General features: G+C 46.3%; 1 long non-coding RNA gene across 1 annotated transcript; it reads left to right on the top strand.

Moving 5' to 3' along the window:
• The first annotated feature begins 10465 nt into the window (after positions 1-10465).
• On the top strand, positions 10466-17321 carry LOC148112070 (uncharacterized). Its single transcript, XR_015730079.1, has 3 exons — positions 10466-10743; positions 11012-11135; positions 16319-17321. It is a non-coding gene; the product is annotated as an uncharacterized LOC148112070 (long non-coding RNA).
• The last annotated feature ends 1982 nt before the right edge of the window (positions 17322-19303 follow it).

Here is a 19303-nt window from a genome sequence, read left to right as displayed (position 1 = left end):
AGCCGCGCTTGGTGGAACTCGCATTTTGACAGTTTGACATAGAGATTTGCTTTCAGCAGTTTTTCCAGCACTTTACGGACGAGGGGTATGTGTTCGTCTATGGTCTCCATGTAAATGAGAATGTCATCTAGGTAGACGAGGACCCCCTTATACAGGTGGTCATGTAGAACTTCATTTATCAATTGCATGAACACCGCTGGGACTTCCTTTGGCCAAATGGCATCACCTTGAATTGGAAACTTCCCAGGGGACAGTTGAATGCTGTTTTCCACTCGTCTCCTTCCCTGATGCGTATTCGGTAGTAGGCTTTGCGGAGGTCTAGTTTGGTGAAAATCTTTTCCTTGGCCAGGTGGGCTAGCATGTCTTTCATGAGGGGGAGGGGGTATAGGTTGTGTACGCAGACCGCATTGAAACTGCGAAAGTCAACTACCAGACGCATAGAGCCGTCTTTCTTCTCTTTGAAAAGGACCGGTGCTGTGACTCATGGTTTCTGTCAGGTTTCGATGCTATCTCAAAATAAATGAACTTCCAAACTGCCGATCTTTAAGGAAATTTTCTCTTTATTCGAGCACAGCAACCTGATCCTGACTCTTCGCGGTCAGTTCTGACCTTTGCCCCCCAATCCCTCCCTTTCCGATCCCCAATTCTCTGCTTCTCATTGGCTATCTTCCAAGTCACTTTCCTGATTCCTTTCTTCATCAGGTCACAGGAATGTCTCCCCCCTCCCCATCTCCGAGGAGACCGAATCTTCAAAGGGATTTAGCAGGCAAAAGTTCAGGCTTCTCCTCCCTTTTCTATGTCAGTTCTGAGACGCTGACATCTGGTTTCTTTCCTTTTGTGTCCTTGTCTTCTTTTTCTTCTATGTCCTTCTTCTCCAAAAGTCCTTCTTTAGGATCTCATTGGTTGGGGGTTTCCTCTTCCTGGGTTATCATCTCCACTTCTTCCTTACTACTCTGTTCTTCTTCTGCCCCTATCAGTTGGTCTAGGAAGTCTTGTGCTGTTACTAGACTATCAATCTTTATTTTTTTCCCTTGCCACTTAATGTTTCTTTTGTTTAATTGCATAGCAAGGAAACGGTAATGTCTTTGTAACTCTCTTACCCTCCTGGGGTCTTGTTTCAATGTTATGACCTCCTTCCCTCTGAATATCATTGGTTCTTCCCTCATTGTATTGTACAATATATCCCAGACTTTTTTTCTGGCAAATCTAATGTGGACCTCTCTTGGCAACTTTTGTCTCCTGACGTAATTTGTTTGGACACGATATACCTCATCCAGTTCTCTTATTATTTCCTGCTTGTCCCTCTGTAAGGCCTCTGCAATCATCTCCGCCATCATCTTCCCAAATCTTCCTCCTTCCCTTCCGTTACATTCTGGAATCTCAGGTAAAACGCTGCCCGGTCCATTTCCAGCTGGATAATGGAATCTTCAAGTTGTCTGTTTTGGGCCATCAATTTTTGGTCTACCAGTTCCAGTTTCCTTTCATTTTGTTCCACTTTAGTTTCTACATTCTTTATTTTTTGTTTGTTTTTGTGGATTGAGTCTTGAATGTCATTCACTTTACCTTCCAGAGACTGGATATCTATTTTCAATTTGTTATGATTACTAGACATTTTCTCCTGCATCTTCATCATCGTCTCCTGTATCAATGTTAAAGTAGATTGCATGGCCTGCATTGTTGGAATTACCATGGTTTTTTCAGTCTTTGACAATCCTTCTGTTGATTGTTGAGTTGCGGGTGATGCCATAGTAATTGTTGGGTTTGAAGTGGTTTTCTTTCCAGTTTTTAATACTGTTGTAGAGTACCCTTCTTTGATCTCTCACTATCCTGTCTATATTTCTCCAAACTATCATCTACTAACGTTATCTATGTGCCTTCTTCTTATTCTCCTTATCTTTCCTTGAGTTAGTCTAAAATGTCACTAAAAAGATCTTTCAGTATTTTGTCCAAAAGGGGCTTATATCTATTAGTTCTGTACCTTATATTTTCTTATCACTTCTATTCCTTATATTTGTTTATCCTAAAGAGACATGTGTTCACAATCAAAATAATTCAAATAATTTTAACAATAATCTTTAATTTCTATGCAATATAATCTATATAAAGAGTAAATTAATCAATATTTCAATCAATATTTCAATTAATATTCAGTTGATCTAATAAGATATATGCTTGTTAGTTAATAATTTCTACTTGATTAATAATTAACAGTTAACTTATTTCTCAAATATATATAACTTACTTAATTAAACAGATAGCATAAAAAGGGAGAGAGGGGAAGATAAAATAGTAAAAAAAAGTTTATCTTAGTAAGTATATTGCCAAACACTATTCAAGACTTATTTCACTTTGTTATATTACAGTTTTCCTTTCTTTCTTTTTTTTGTTTTTGTTATTGTTGTTATTACTGTATGTCCCAATGATCATATAATAGCCTTTTTACACAGTTTCAGTTTCTTATATTGTTCCAGCTGTTTATTCTTTAAGTTTCTACAATCTTTTTAAGTTCAAATATTTTCAAAGTTCTTCTGTCGCCACTTTATCCTCTTGGATCTCGATCCAAAAATTAATCCAATTATAAGTTCGTTTATCTTATGATAGTCCTTTCTTTCTTTCACAGTTCTAGTGATCACTCTTCTTCCTCTATTTACTCCTTACAATGGCAGCTCTTCCTGTTTCCTTTCTTTTCAGTCTCGAATCCAAATTCCTTCTATCCCTCAACAATGCCAATGCTCCTTCTTCTTTATTGTTTACTCACGAAATCCATCAGCTCTTCCTCTTCATGCCTCTGCTGTGTTAAAAGCGTTGTTTCACTCCAGTGTCGTGCTTGTTCTGCTGATTCATATTCCTTCCATCCAATTGCCGCTCAATCTCCTTCCGTGAATCCTTTATCCTGACAGGCACGATCTCACTCCACCAAGTTTCTGTATCCTTATGGTGTTCTCGTAAAAATCCACTCCTGACACTGTCTGCTCCAATCTTTTTCGCTCCCTGGCTCTTTGTCAGCTTATTGCAGCCTCGAGTCTACCATTTCAAAACGACAGACGCATTCGTGCTGGGTTAACAGAGGCGTCCGTTCGAGCGGCAAGCGTTCGCCCCATGCTTTACCACTCTCCGGACTGCCTCTCTTGTTCGCAATGCCCTCCAGGCTCTTGCGCCCCTAAGGGTCCCCAAAACACAAAGAAATCCGGGGTTCAAGAGCAGAGATCGCTCTCCTTCCACCGTCTGCCACAAATCACCAACCAGAAGATATCTGTTATCTGCGATTGTATTTAACTCACAGAAAATTTACAGGAGCTTCTTATCTACCACAGACCACCACAATCATTATGTCTGATCCATCCAGAAACTCCAGGGTTAAACATCATTGTTTAATTCTTAATAATAATGCATTTCCTTAAAATTTTAATTAGGATCTTTCCCAACAACTGCTTTCCATTCCCCAAAATCACAGGACCTCCTGTAAATTGAAACTCAGTGACTCTTAAGACTTGTTTTCCAGTTAAATATGACAACTTTATTCCCCAATCTCCCTCAATCTTCTTGAAAGAATCCATTTTATCAGTCATTGGTTCTGCCCACTTTGAGTCTTCAGGGTCCATGGCCTCTCCAGCCATCTCCAAGCAGCCTGCCTTCAAACCAGACTCCTTCTTCAGGGATGCCAGCAGCAAATTAAGTTCCAGTCCATCCGACCATCCAATCCATCCAATTCAACAATTGTAGCTTGCTTCTGATTATCCCCTTTGATAAACTTTTATCAAACTTTTAAAATGAAGTTTCAGATAAGGCTGGTAAGTTGAAAGACTTTATATTCTTTAAATCACATCAAATTAGCTTACTCTAATTATTAATTACTGTATTAATGACACCATAGAAAAATTGATGAGCAATAGCAAATTGTTATCCACCACCTTCAGGTTTCATAGGAAAGATTTAAAAGGGTTAAAAATTATTTGTGTATCATTTTGAAGTCAGTTTTTATCCACTTAGTTATCATACCATCCACCCCTCAGTTTTCTAATCACATCACACAATTGTTTGTGAGTCTTTTACTGAAATCCAGTTATGTCACCAGAGTTCCCATAATCTATTTAGGAAGTGTAATGATGTGTGAGAATGACTTTAGGGATGAGGAGAAGAGAGGCTGCCTAGGGAAGGATCAGAGAAGAGGGGAGAATCCTGCAGCTGCATAATGGGAGAGAAAGAAACCCAGAAAGGATCCTGGCTAACTTTTCAGGCTGAGAAAAGAGTTGATGGGAGATTTGTTCTTTCAGATTTGCAAAATTTTGTTAATGTCGCATTACAATCAAGTAGAATTAGCACATCTGGATTTGTTTTCCATCAGGCTGACCAGGGAGAAGATTAGCCTGAGAACTTTCTTCTTGATCAACCCATGCTTTCTGGGAATCAACCTCTTGTTTTCAAAGAGTTTATGAATCATCTGTTTTTTCCTGTTCGTTTTATTTGTCATCTGCTCTAGAATGTTCCCTATAATTGACAAATTGTGTCAATTATTTCTATGTTTTGTCAGTATATGATTGACAATTCTTTCTCAATCTTTTTCATTCAATTATGAAGATAATGGCAGTATTTGTATCCTAATTAAGCATATTTGGAGATCAGACAATTGTGGAAGAAAGATTCAATGTGCCATAAGAAAAAAGTTTTCTGTTTTTCAAATTCCTGGATGTTCCCATTCCAGTTTCATCCCTTTCTGGAGAAGAATGAGTTTTGCAATATTTCCAACATTCAACTGTACGTGGACCAAAATGGAGAGATAACAGCAGATCTGACCATTGACAGCTTCTTCGTTCTCTCCAAGGGTAATCCCAAGGTAGTGACTGGCATATTTTGTAAGACAGAGACTTTTTGTCAACCAAGATGCTCTTTCACGGCTAAAGTTGCTCAATAAGGTGAGAGAAATTTTGGTCTTTTCTGTTTTCCAAAGCCTGAGGTCCCATTTCAAGTGGGCAAAGCCTAGAGTCTCCAGGGTGGTTGGCCTTCCATGTCAGTTGGTGTCATCTCATGGAAGCTCTTCAACAGATGGGACCTAAGTGGAGTGGCTTTGCCATGTTTTAGGAAAATATTTGAAGATCTTACTGGTTAGAGGTTTCTTTCTTCATCACAGTTTAATTTCATATTAAAAAATCTAATAGAATAAAATTTCTTAAATCTTTTACAGTAAACTTTATTATCAGTTTTAATAAGAATATATCATCATATTTAAAACTTTTTTCAACTCCATCCCTCTAGACTTTATTAAATGGAAAAGTACTTTATTGTAATGTTAAATTTGGAAAGCAAAAGGGAGGAACTAAAGGAAAAATCTGCCAGTTATTATACCTCCGGTATAGTAGTCAGAGGTTTCGTATTTACCTCAGTGAAGACCAGAGGCTACTTGTCTCCATCCATTTCTCCCTCCATTTTCTATGGACAGAGTCCTAACATATTTCCTTTGGCATTCCTTGTTTTTCTGCTCAGTCCCTGCCTCAGTCCAAATGTGTGGAAAGTTGTCGTCCTGGATTTGTCAAGAGGGCTCGAGAAGGAGAGCCAGTTTGCTGCTACGACTGCGTTCCTTGTCCGGAGGGGACCTTCTCCACTCAGGAAGGTGGGTCACACTGAGGAAAATGGGAGGCTTTGTGGAACCGGATCCAAATTAAAAAAGAAAATTGAAGCTCACCTGGGCTTTTTATTTTTAACCTGCACAATTTCTCATCTAAACGGAGGTAAATCAAAAAGACTTGGAAGGAGGGGTTGTGAAGTGATGGGAGGAGGGAGTGGCAGACTGGGCAAGCTTTACTAACAGCAGAGGAAATATCTGTTCTGCTTTTTAGTTTGGATATGTGCTGCTAAATTTACCTTTCTAGGAACATCTGAGTTCTTTGAAACTTGATGAATTATTTCAGGTCCACCTTCTGAAAGGCCTTGCAATCCACTGTATATTGGATCCTCCCCTTGAAGATCACTGAGAAGGTGTCACTGGTCCATAATGTGGTGCTGTGGAGAGTTATGGGGGAAACTCATTACACAGAGTCTTCCAATCATATAGATCAATCAATCAATCAATCAATCAATCAATCAGAATAGAGCTAGAAGGAACCTTAGAGGTCTTTTAGTCCTACCCCCTCCTCAAGCAGGCGAACCTAGACCATTTCAGACAAGTGACTGTCCAGTCTCTTCTTAAAAACCTCCAATGTAGAAGCACCCACACCATCTGGAGGCCAGCTGTTCCACTGGTTAATTGCTCTCACTGATAGGAAGTTTCTCCTTAATTCCAGGTTGCTTTCAGACGTAACAAGATAATGTAGGTATCCTCCAAGTCCAAGATATTAACTGCCATGTGGCAGGACTCAGCATGTTTGCCTAAAAAGATTATATGATTCATTATTTATCTCTAATAATGTAGGTTCCTATGAAGATTCTACACATTACACAAATAATTAACATCCTAAAACTTCCCTCAACTCCATATACCTAGCTACATTTTATAAGGAAAAAAAAATCCTTTTCATGTTCTTTTTAATGAAATAGTAAAGAAATTCTTCTTGGAAAATGTCTGTGGTATCAGCTGTTATCCAAAGAAGGTTTTTCTTGCAAGAGAAAAGGACAGAATATTAAAGATATATTGCTTTTTTGCTTTCTCAGATACGGAAAAATGCACCAAGTGTCCAGATGATAAATACCCAAATGAAGCCAGAGTCCAATGTATCCCCAAAGTCATAACCTTCCTGTCTTATGAAGAACTTCTGGGCATCATCCTGGTCTCTTTTGCTCTACTCTTCTTCCTAAACTCAGGCCTTGTTTTAATCATCTTCATTAAATACCGAGAAACTCCGCTTGTCAAAGCCAACAACCGGGACCTCTCCTACATCCTCCTGGTCTCCCTCCTGCTTTGCTTCTTGTCTCCTTCTCTCTTCATTGGTCAACCAAGGAAAGCCACCTGCCTTCTCCGACAAGCGGTTTTCAGCATCATCTTCTCAGTTGCTGTTTCTTCTCTCTTGGCCAAAACCATCACGGTGGTGTTGGCCTTCCTGGCCACAAAACCAGGAAACCGAGTGAAGAGATGGTTGGGGAAGAGCTTGGCCAACTCCATCATCCTTTCTTCTTCTTCTGTCCAAATTATCATCTGCTCCATCTGGCTGGGAGTTTCTGCCCCCTTCCCTGACTCTGACCTCCACTCCCAGCCTGGAGAGATCATCCTGCAATGCAACGAAGGGGCCGTTGTCATGTTCTACTTCACCCTCAGCTACATGGGCTTCCTGGCTGCCATCTGCTTCACGGTGGCTTTCCTGGCCAGGAACCTGCCTGGGGCCTTCAACGAAGCCAAGCTGATCACCTTCAGCATGCTGGTCTTCTGCAGTGTCTGGGTGACTTTTGTGCCCACCTACCTGAGCACCAAAGGGAAATCCATGGTGGCTGTGCAGGTCTTCTCCATCCTGGCCTCCAGTGCTGGTCTGCTGGGCTGCATCTTCATCCCCAAGTGCTACATTATCCTTCTGAGGCCAGACCTCAACACAAAGGAGCAGCTCACAGCCAGAGTAAATATAAAAACCTGAGATATAACACAAATGTTATATTGAAAGAATTGTTAAAAGTTTCTTTTATTTGGAAGGAGATATTCTTTCCATTAGCATGCAGGAATCAAAGAAAATCGTATGTATGTGTTTCAAATTTGGAAATTATTGAATTGTTCACAAAGGAGCAGCTTACAGCCAGAAGAAATGTGTAAATGTGAGACTGAGGAATTTCAACTTTTAACATTTTCCACAGTCCAAACGTAGAAAATGGTCCAAGCTGTTTTGCATGCATGAGTGGGCCAACTATTTTTCTTGAAATAAATAAAGGGTGTGTGGAGTATTGTGAGGAGACAAATTTCTTGGAGAAATGGGAGCATGTTAGCAAGACAGAAATATAGAAGGAATGTATGGAGCAACATTGATGCCCTCATTTCTCAGTACATTTCACCCAAACTGCTGTGGCAACGCAACTGAGACATTTCTTTTTGTTTACACAATAACTCTTTCTTGAGGGTAGCAACAATACAAGGCTGGGGAGGTAACTTGAGTCTCCCTAATTCTGAATATTCACGCTCACATCGTCTATTAAATGAAATATGCATATGTGTGATTGTCCTTTTCTCCTCTTTCCTGGAATGTATAAATATGAGTGCATCCTTTTGTCTGTAAGATTTCCTCCCACTATTTTCTGGGGAGAAATTCCTCCAGTGGACACTGAATAAATAACAACTGCAGTGAGCCTGGATTATTGGCTTTTTGGCTCCTGTGTTTGATTCCACAGAAACTGGTGTCAGGAGTGGGATTCACAATCTTCCATCTGCCACCAGGGACAACAGGTGGGGCAGCCCTATAGGGTGAGTGTTGTGAGATTGATCCCATAACCCCTTCCACTGCCACCTAAAGGCACCATAGGAGCTTCTGTCAGACCACAGTCTGTGTCCAAGTGTCTCTTGTGGCTGGAAAGGTTTGTGGTCCCTTCCGTCTCAATTTCTCAGCCGCCCTGGCCCTGCTGTGAGCTCAGCCAAGCGATGTCTGGAGGCGTCCAGGAACTGAGGGAGAATTTGGCTTTGAATTTGTGTGGAAGAATGGAGGCTGACCTGGAGGCTCTGTCAAACTCCCCTTTTCCTGTTGTCTGAATGGAGGAATTCAGCTGATCCCAGACAGGGAGGGAAGTGGATGATGGGGCTCAGGGGGACTCTGATTGGGGAAGGAATCTTTCCCAAAGAAACAGGGAAACCTGCTGTGTCCCGGGGCTGGGAGGGGGTCCGATGCCCCCACTGGTGCCCCCAAAGGCTGTGAAAAAAGGAAGTGAGTGAAATTGGAAGGGATGATTAAAAAAAAAACTCTTCCTCCTTGTGAGAAGAGAAATTCCTGTATCTGCACAAGGCTATAACAGAATCCATGCAAACAGAAGCAGGAAAGCCGGTTTTTATTTTAGTTAGATTTTCCCCCAGTGTTTTATTATTTTTACAAATAACTAAAGGAGGTGAACATGTCCAACTCTTCTTCCTCCTCGTCTTTTCCCCACAACAATCACCCTGTGAGGTGGGCTTGTCTGAAAGAGAGTTTCTGTCCCGAAGTCAGCAAACAGGCTTTCAGGGCTAAGGCAGGACTTGAACTCAGGATCTCTTGTTTCCTAGCCTGATGCCTTAAACATTGTCAGTGTTAAGGCAGGGTGGATTTTGGGCAAAGGCCCTGCTGGTCCCCACTGCCGCCTCGTCTTCCGACAGAACCCCAAGTCCCCCTCCCCCTCCCGGGTCTTTCTGGGGTAGAGCAGCCCCATCCGAGAGCAAAGGAGAGAAACTCCTGGACACAGAGAGCCCCTCCCCCATCACAGCCCCTCCCTCTTGCCAGGGTTCAGCTAAGACTCACTGCCTGTAGGGGGCAGCATAGAGTTTGGCCCTGAAGTCCTAGCTGGGCCCTGGGAACTGAAATCGGAGCCTCCAGGTGATTGGCTCAAAACCCCCAGCCGCCTTTGACGCCTAAGGCGGGACTAGGACTCCGCGTCACTGACTGATTGGCTCAATGTCATTAAAGGGCCCCCACCTAATTTTCTTGATAGCAAGATAGGTTGGCCACTGCCTTCTCCTCAACCTACCCCTGGCAATTCCTGGTGGTCTCCCAACCCTGCTTGAATCCAACCTGCTTAAGCTTCTCCTAATCAGCCTGCTGCTGCATCCTACAGGTAGTCCTTGATTTACGACCAGAAATGCCATTGCTAAGCTAGACGGTCGCTAAGTGAATATTTATTGCCACAGTTGTTAAGCGAATCACTGGGGTTGTTGATTGAATCCTGCAGTCATGAAACAGACGCCGTTTCGCCCACTGACTTTACTTGTCATAAATCCGTGTTGATTGCCAGGCACTCAAATCGTGACTCTGTGTCCAAGGGGATGCTGCGCTAGTCATAAGTGCGAGGACCCATCATAGATGGCTTTTTTTTAATGGCTGTGGAACTTGGAACTGTCGCAAAATGAATGGCTATAAATTGAGGACTTCCTGTAGGGACCGTTTGGGACTGTACAAAATTGGATCCGTTGTTTCTTTAGGCACCTTCTCACAAGGCCTTTTCAAATGAATCACATCTGATCTTTTAGGCCTATTTCCCTTTCACCTCCCCTTCATCACCTGGGCATGAAGAGGAAAACCTGGATCCCCTGGATCTCTAATAACAGATTCCAGATCCAAGGGACAACATTCCCAATCTGGACTCCACCCCCACAGAAGGGGCAGAATCCGGGGCTCCCCGACCTCCCCAGGCGACCAACGGTTCCCCCTTCAGAAGGAGCCGCTCTGGCTGAAGCGAATTGGGGGCTCCAAGCCCCTTCGGGATTGGCTCATCCATGAATAAGCCCCGCCCCCAGGTGAAGGCAGCTGGCTGGTGGCTATTCAGAGCCTTGGCTTGTGACGTCAGAGGCTCCTCCTGAGCTCATTGGCTGGAGCTCACCATGGCAACCTCCAGCATCCTTGGGGAGTCTGGACCACATCATGGAGGCTCTGCTCAACATCCCTGGAAAGTGGCTGGATTGGATGGCAGCACTGGGGGCATCGCAGGGCCTCCCTCGCCTGGGCTCCTCAGGAGGGAGAGACCCTCCCCTTTAAGGCAGAATTAAGGGGGGGGGAGATGAGTGAAATGGGGTTCAACCAAACACGACAGACGTGCTGATACCTGCCGTGTCTGCAGCCTCCGTACCTGTCACCAAACTCCTCATCCACCATCTCGAAGGTCCTTGTCTCGGGAAAGGGGCTGGGGCCGGGCGGCTGGGGGGCAGCGATAGGAGCTAGGGAAAAAATTGGCTTCGGGATGTCCCAGTTGGAGAGGCATTGAGGCCCCAAAGCTGGAAACTGACCTGGGGAAATTAACCTAAAAAGGGATTCCGTTGGCCAGGTGTAGTTATTTCCCAAACAGACTCGGCCTTGGTGATTGACTTATTGATATATTTTTATTTTTTATTACTCAGGTTTTTATCCACCTTTATTGTTTCTCTAAATAGCTCAAGGCATGAACATACTGAAGATGCCTTCGCCCTCACAACAACCTTGTGACGTAGGCTACGGCTGAGAGGGAGGGACTGGCCCAAGGTGACCCTCCAGGCTTTCGTGCCTTGGATGGGACTGGTAAGTCCTTGGAGGGGGGGCTCTTTCCTTATCTGAATGGTCACCTCCCCCTTTCCCTGTGATCAGAAGCCCCCTAGCAGTGCCAGAGATGGCCGAATTGATCGATCGCTGATTCTGACTCCTTTGGGGAGTTTTGACAGATGAGATGCCTCGAATTGGAGCCAGAATCAAATGGAAAGTCAAGACAGTTTGAAGGGAGACCAGTTGTGATGGATTGTCTCAGTGTTTCTCAAACTGGGCCCCTTGAAGGCATCTGTGGACTTAAGGCCGGTTAGCAAAATGTCCCCTGAACTGAGAGAGGAAGTGACCGTGTCTCTCCATTTTTCAAACAAGTCAGCACCAGGGAAGAAAAGGTCCTTGAGGGAAGATCCTTGGGGAATCTCTCAGCGAGCAGTGATGGCCTCCATCTCCAGATTAACCGGCTGAGAGATTCCTTTGACTTTCAGATCCAGGAATTCAAGAAAGAGAAACAACGGATGGAAGAGCAGCACAGTTGTCTCAAGCAGACTGTGGATCAAATTCAGACCACAACAGAAGACTTGCAGAAATCTCTGCTGGACAACAAAGGAAGGTTGGACCATGCCAACACGATGATCCCCCAGTTAGAGCTAGAAAAGAAATCTTTGGTGAAACACACTGAAGAACTCCAGAAAGAAATGTCTGAGGTTACTAGCCAAGTGGCCTTCCTAAGACTTGAGAAGGCTGCCTTAGAACCTCTGAGAAACTCCTCAAAGAGGTCTGGAACCTTCTTAAGGACTTAAGAAGCACCTCTACAGTCTTCAGCATGAACTGGCTGAGAGGGACCAAAGTTCCACTTTGTGGAGAAAAGCCGCTCCATCCAACTGAGGCAGAAAGTCACCCCTCTTCAGAATGTGAGGGGAAATGAGAAGAAGCACCTCAACAATCGGCATCAGCAGCAGACCTCTGTTTACCAGGCCACAATGGAAGATCAGCAGAAAACTCTGGAGGACAACAGAGAAGGAGTCAACCAGGTCAGAATGGCCATCCAAGAATCAGAGCTGCAGAACAGGCGTTTGGAGAAAGTCAGAGAAGATCTCCACAGAGAGGTCACCAGCCAAGGGGGCTTCTTCAGAAATGATGTTGGCACTCCTGAGTGACCAGCACATGGCAGAACTTTGCTGACACTCCCTCCCCATAGCTGGAATGGAGGAATGGGGGCCTTTTACCCATTTGAGAAAGAAAAGAGACTCTTCCCCTCCCTTCCCTTGACTTGCCACCCAGTGTGCCAGGGGAGTCATGGGAGCCCCACCCTTACCAGGTGAAGCCCCTCCCTTAACCCCACCTTAACAGTCACTGCAGGACTGCCAGCTGAGCTGAAAGCCTCCCAGCCACCCAGCATCAGGGCCTGAGAGCACGGAGGAATCCCAGGGCTCCGAGCCAAGAAGGAGGGTGGAGGTGATGGCCGTGGAAGTGGTGAGGTGAGGTTGGTAACGGTGAGTCCCCAGGCTCAGATCCAACCTTCGGAGTGCCAGCTGAGGCCGAGGGGCAGCAGTGATGAGGGTGAGGGCTTTGCTGTGGGGAGAGCAGAGAGTCTGGCCAGAGCTGGATCTGGGAGCCAGAACTGAGCACCCGAAGGAGCTGAGCAGCTGGGAGCAGGGCAGCCGCAGGAGAGGAGGAGAGAGGAGAACAGCTAGAAGCCGAACTGGGAGCTGAGGGGTCTGCAGGAGATGCCCAGAGGCAGCAGAGACCCCCGGAGGCCACAAGGCTGATGGAGCTGGTGGCAGAGCTGGAAGACAGGGCTGGGTTGAGGGTCTCAGGGGCAGGCAGAAACTCCTGCTGCTCCAGAGGCTGCAAGAGAGGAGCAACAGGAGGGGGAAGCCGGGGGCCACCAAGGCCAACTAGAGCTGGTCAGTGGCCGGTGGGTGGAGAAGTCATCTTAGGGATGGTAGAGCATAAGAGATAGATTGATAGGACTGGAAGGGACTTTGGAGGTCTTCTAGTCCAACCCTCTGCTCAAGGCAGGAACTTTATACCCTCCGGTTCTCTTGTCCACTTTGGAAACTTCCAGAGATGGAGCCCTCACTCCTTTGGGAGGCAACCTATTCCATTGCTCGATTGTTCCTACTGTATGAAAAATGTCTCCTGACTTCTAGATTGGGTCTCTCTTTAACAAACTCCCCCCCCCCCCATTTCCTCTTCTCCTTCCCTCCAGTGCTCTGGAGATGGAGCCCTTCCCCTCTTCTCTGTCAGAGCCCCTAAAAGTGCCGGAAGATTCTATCGTGGCTGCCCAATCCTTCCCACCTTGTCTCAGCCAGACATAGCAAACTCCCTCAACCGTTCATCAAGTGATTTAGACTCTAGACCTTAAATCATTTTTGTTCCTCTTCTCTTCACACTGTCCAGAATCTCCACAACTTTTTCATTTTTGGGGTGACCAGAATTGGACAAAGTATTCCGAGGGTGGTCTGACCAGTGAGACATAAAGCGGTACCAGAACTTCTCTCCATCTTGGATCTACCCCTCTTTTTATGGCTGCCTAAGGCTGCCTTGGCCTCCTTTGTCAGCTGCAGCAGAGTTCTGGCAGATCCTCAAGTGCTTTGCCAGGAGATCCTTCCACAGGGACCACTGCTGAGCCAGGTGCCGCCCGTTCTGTAGCTAGGCATTGGGGATTCCTGCTAAGGATCCTGCAGATCCTGGCTTTTCTCACCAGTGAATGCATCTTGCTAGGTGGGGTCCAACGTTCAAGTCTGTCAAGATCCTTCTGGATAATTGAGCTGATGTTCTAATAATTCCCACAAGCTCGGTGCCATCTGCAAACCTGATGACTTCCCTTTCTGTCCCCTCACATAGGTCTTTGAGGAAGAGGTGGAAGAGTCCTGGGCCCAAGGCAGAACCTTGAGGAACCCCACCGAATGCTTCCCCCCATGTAGATGTAGCTCCATGAAGGACCACTCACTGGGTCCGGTTGGTCAGCCACCTTAGGAATTTTGTGCCTATTTGGGATTGTATCCCGATTCTATCTCTCTCGGTGTCCTTTTCATATTTTGTTTTGTTTTCTTTTTGCCTAAAAAGAGATTCAAAGAAGGAATTAAGCATTTCTGCATTCACCGTTCAGGTCATTCACACGTGGAATCCTTCCCAGTCTCTCCAGAAACTAGAAACAGATTAACAGAGTTGGAAGGGACCTTGGAGGTCATCTGGTCCAACCCCCTTCCCCCCAAGCTGGAGACCCTGCATCATTTCTGGCAGGTGGCAGTCCAGTCTCTTCTTGAAAGCTTCCAGTGATGACGCTTCCACAACTTCTTTTTATTTATTTTAAATTATTTTAAATCTATTTTTAATCGTACTTTATGTATAAATGTTTTATTTTGGCTGTTCACCGCCCTGAGTCCGAAAGGAGAAGGGCGGTATAGAAATTTGAATAATAATAATAAATAAATAAATAAATAAACAAACAAACAAACAAACAAACAAACAAACAAACAAACAAACTTCTGAAGGCAACTTCTGTTCCGTGGATTGATTGCTCTCACTGTCAGAAAATTTCTCCTTATTTCCAGGTTGAATCTCTCCTTGTTCAGTTTCCATCCATTATTCCTTGTCCGGCCTTTGGGTGCTTTGGAAAATAGCTTGACCCCCTCCTCTCTGTGGCAGCCCCTCAAATATTGGAAGACTGCTATCATGTCTCCCCTGGTCCTTCTCTTCACTAGACCAGCCATGCCCAGTTCCTGCAACCGTTCATCGTATGTTTTAGCCTCCAGTCCCCTAATCCTCTTGGTTGCTCTTCTCTGCCCTTTTTCTAGAGTCTCAACATCTTTTTTATAGTCTGGTGACCAAAACTGGATGCAGGATTCTAGGTGTGGTCTTACTAAGGCTTTATAGGGTGGTATTAGTACCTCTCTTGATCTTGATTGTATCCCTCTGTTAATGCAATTTAGGATTGCATTGGCTTTTTTTTTTTTTTTGCTGCTGGCTCATATTTAACTGGTTGTCCACTAAGACTCCAAGATCCTCTCACAGTTACTGCTCTTAAGCCTGGTTTCACCCAGTCTATATGTGTACTTTCGGTTTTTCTTCCCCAAGTGTAAGACTTTTACTTTTCTCTGCTTTGAATTTCATTTTGTTGGATCTCTCTTAGCTTGTTGAAGTCAGCTCTCTTAAAGACTCAACTCTTCGCCTGCTGGAGCATTGCTTGGACCAGAAGACCTCCAAGGTCCCTTCCAACCCTCTTGGACTGTTCCTGTTGGTTGAGTTCCCTGGGCTTGATGAAGTATGTTTGGGGGGCTCCCCAGAGGCTTAGAGCCAGAGGGGCTGAATGGGATGTTTGCCAGTTTCTTTATGGGCTGAGAGTTGGGTCTGGTGTGGTGTGGATGTGCTGGTCTGACCGGTGGGAGAGGCCATCTATGGGGTGGTATGGGGTGTCTGCATGAGGATGTGGGGGAGCAAAAGGGCAGGTAGATGTTAGGCATGGCCTCCTCCTCCTCTTGCTTCCTCCTGAGAGGCTCTGGAGCAGCAGGAGCTTCTGCCTGCCTCCGAGACCCTCCACCCAGCCCTGTCCTCCCGTTCTGCCCCCCTGCTCCCTCAGCCTTGTGGCCTCTGGGGGTCTCTGCTCCCCCTCGGCCTCTCCTGGAGACCCCTGGGCTCCCCTCCAGCTTCTGGCTGCTCTCCTCTCTCTTCCTCTCCTGTGGGCTGTTCGGCCCCGACTGCTCAGCCTATTCGGCTGCTCAGTTCTGGCTCCCAGATCCGGCTCTGGCCAGACTCACCTGGCACACGAGGTAGCAAGTCCCCCACCCCACCTCCCTCCCTCCCTCCCTCCCTCCCTCTCTCCCCCAATCCTCCACCCTCTCCTGGACAGACAGTTGGACATGATGCTCTTTCTATGGAGATATTTTAAACCAATAACCAATAGGCATCCTGGCCATTCCGACGCTGCTTAGCTCCAGTGGCTGCTTAAGGAGGAACAGACTGTGGTTACAGCAAAGGTGGTTAGATCCTCCGCACCAGCGCTGGGGATTCATGGGAAACACGGAATAATCCACCACAGCTATTTCCCACAACTAAGGTAGCAAATCCTTTTGCATTACTCCTCCTTTGCGTTTAATGACTGTGGGCCTCACAGTTTAAGGAGTGATATTATAATATCCTTAGGCCATGTGTAACTGATATTGGATGCCAAATTGTGATTTTAATATAGAGTTTATCTGTTTATTATTTCATTCTAGGATTTTTAACTGGATATTCCTTGAGTCTTTTTATTTGTTCTGATCTCTGGTCTTTGATGTAATAAACTTGATTTGATGCAATTCGATTTACCAAGAAGGGGACTAAAAAGACATATGATAGAGTTGACTGTTCCCCGTGTAGTGAATACTTTCCTCAGATAAAGGAACAATTCTTGTGTCTTAAAGAAATGCACCATCACTTTGAGGTTGCAGTGATCACATCTAAAAAAATAGGACAGAACCGACCTTTAATTGCTGGACAGGGGCCTGTTCATTCATTGCTCTTAAGTCTCTGTTAGTGGTTGATAATGAATTGGAACAGCCTGCCCAAATCTGATGGCCTCCAGAGGTGAATGAATGCCTGGTCCTGATTCATGCTTGGCAACAAGTCCACCTTCCTCCGAGAAAGACCCAGATGTGTTTGCCAACACTGGTGCTGCTCTGTTTGTAGACCGGAGACCGAACCTTTGATGTTGTGTCTGCTGCTGCAGCCCCGGGAGACCTAAAATAACAGCGGAGCTCAACATTAGTGAGCAGATCCTTGGACTTTCACCTGGACCGGTAGCTCCCAGGAACTGCCCAGGCCCCTCTCCTCTTGAAGGGCATCTCAGCTCTCTGGATCTTGATGGAGGGAGCACAGAAATGGCCTCTCTGCCTTTTGATCTCCAAACTTGGAAGGAGAAATTTGTGGGCCTGATTCCTCAAGGAAATCCTGCTCTTACTTGCAGCTTCTGAAGAGTTACTTCAAGATGTCAAGTGGGCTTTGGCTGCTATAACTATGGGTCTCCTTTCCTGAAACTCTTGCAAAAACCTTTATACCTTGCATAGATGAAGGATTTGTGAACTCTGTGTGTGTGTGTGTGTGTTTGTGTCTTGTGGTGCAATGGTCTTTTTTCTATACTTATCTTCTTTTCTTCTTTCTACTCCAGCTTAATTCAAGAAATTTAAAACTAATAATTAATAAATTTCAGTTGCCAGAGTTGACAAACACTGGATTAAACAGCATAGGAAGCCCACAATTTGGTTCCTTTGGGTTTACGTCCTCATGTTTTGCCTGAATCCAGTCCGCAAATGGCACACGAGTGGATGGCCTCCAGGAGCCCCTTCTCCCTTCCATCATCCGGCAGGTGCGTAGACCACAATTCCAAGAAGGCCCAGGGCTGGGTGGCCCATAGGTCACAAGCATCCACGATGATGCAATCAAAGCTCTGCTGGGAATTCTGGGAGTTGTAGTTGGACCTATCTGAAATTGCCAAGATGAGGAAAGCCATCCCAGGGACAGATCAAGACGCCTCCTGGATCCCCTCCTGGAGATGGACTCCATGTTTGCACCCAGGAGCTCTTTCCCCTCCCCCACTTCCTGCCTCCCTCCTCAGTTCCAGGAAAGAGGAAGAATCCCCTGCAATGAGTCATCCTGAGTGGCGGCCTCCCACTTGTGTGTCTTCTCCTGCCTCTGTTGCTCTGGACAAGCCCCTCAGAAGAACCCTCCAACCCTCCGCAAAAGGCCAAGAATGAAGACGTGGCTCAAGAGTTCTTAGCCTCCATCTTGAAATAGAGCCAGCTAACCAGCCCTGCCCCAAAGGAAGGAAGGGAGGGAGGGAGGGGTCCATGGGGTGTGGGCGATGGGGAGGTCCTTCCCTGATGACCTTCCAGCTTCTCAGCTCAGGGTCCATCCAGGTGGGCGCAGGGCCAATGGCTCACCCGTCACTAACCACTATGTTTTCCTGCCCACAGCAGGCAGGAAAAGAGACACAAGGAAGGGACAATTTCACAGAAGGCTTTTCATCCTCCTAAAGAATCCCATCCCAGCTCCAGAGAGACTCCAGGCCCCTCAAAAACCCATTGCATTCCGAAGCCTTTGGACAATGGAGCCCAGACTTGGGCGATTCTTCCTTGGAGACCTTGAGAATCGAATGGAGGGAGGGGCGAGGGGAGCTATGCCCAAGGCCAGACCCTCCCTTTCCCTTCTGCCTTTGTGGGCGACATCTGGGATGAGGCCTGGGGGCTCCTGAACCTCCCCCTCCAGCCTGATCTCAGGGTCGGGTGTATAAGTTGCAGGTGAGGGGAGACGATTGAGTCTTCTTCACTCCCACAACTGTAGACAGCAACATCTGGAGACGGAGGGGCCTCCTCTGCTTTGGGGGAGGAGAGAAAAGATGCAGGTGCCCAGATTTGGGGGGGGCAGAAATCCTCCTTTTGTTCGAGTTCAGGTGGACCCGGTTCCTCCCCTCCAGACCTTCCGGCTCTGGGGATCTGCAGAGGCCCTTTCCCCCTCCCTTCCTCCCTCAAACCTCTCAGACTGGCCATCCTGCTAGATCCCTTCCTCTTCAACTGTGGCAGGGACCTCAATCTGGCCGGAGATGATTGACAGCTCCAGGGTATTTAGGATTGGTTTTGAGGTCCACTGTCTGGGTGGGGTTTGCTCTGCTGCGTAAGAGTTGTGTAAGGGAACTTCACAAATATGCTGAGGACACCTGGTGGCAGGTGATGGGGGAGGAAAACTGCAGGTAAGGAAAAGACCGGAGGGAGTGGGAAAGTGGGGGGGGGCAGAGAGAGAGAGAGCAAGGAATGGCCAGAAGACTTGGGGTCCCTTCTGAAGAGGGAAACCTTCTCCCTGGTTTGACCTCTGAAGCTTTGAGCAGGTCAGGCTGATTCCTCTTCAGTCCTTTGCAGTTCCAGACTCCCCCAAAGGGAAAGGAAGGGGAAGGGGCTTCTCTCCTCTCCCCCTCCTCTTTCCAGGCAGCGACCCAGACGGAATGCCAATTCCTCCTTCATTGGGATCGCCTGGACAGGAGGCCACCCAGAAGTGCCACCTTCTCTTCATTGATGGATGAGACTGACGTGGGCTCCCCTCTCATGCACAACATCCCTGGGAGGGTCAGTGAAGGAGAATAAAATATACAACAACCCAACAAAAGGACCCCCAAGTCTTCCCTGGCTATGGGGGGCGGCTCCCCTCTTCTCATCCAGCGCCACTCTCAGCTC

This window comes from Pantherophis guttatus, chromosome 15, assembly GCF_059756535.1.
Source record: "Pantherophis guttatus breed Tessera chromosome 15, ASM5975653v1, whole genome shotgun sequence".
Taxonomy (NCBI): domain Eukaryota; kingdom Metazoa; phylum Chordata; class Lepidosauria; order Squamata; family Colubridae; genus Pantherophis; species Pantherophis guttatus.
The sequence above is the reverse complement of the archived record's forward strand: the minus strand, read 5'-3'. Positions and strand labels throughout refer to the sequence as shown.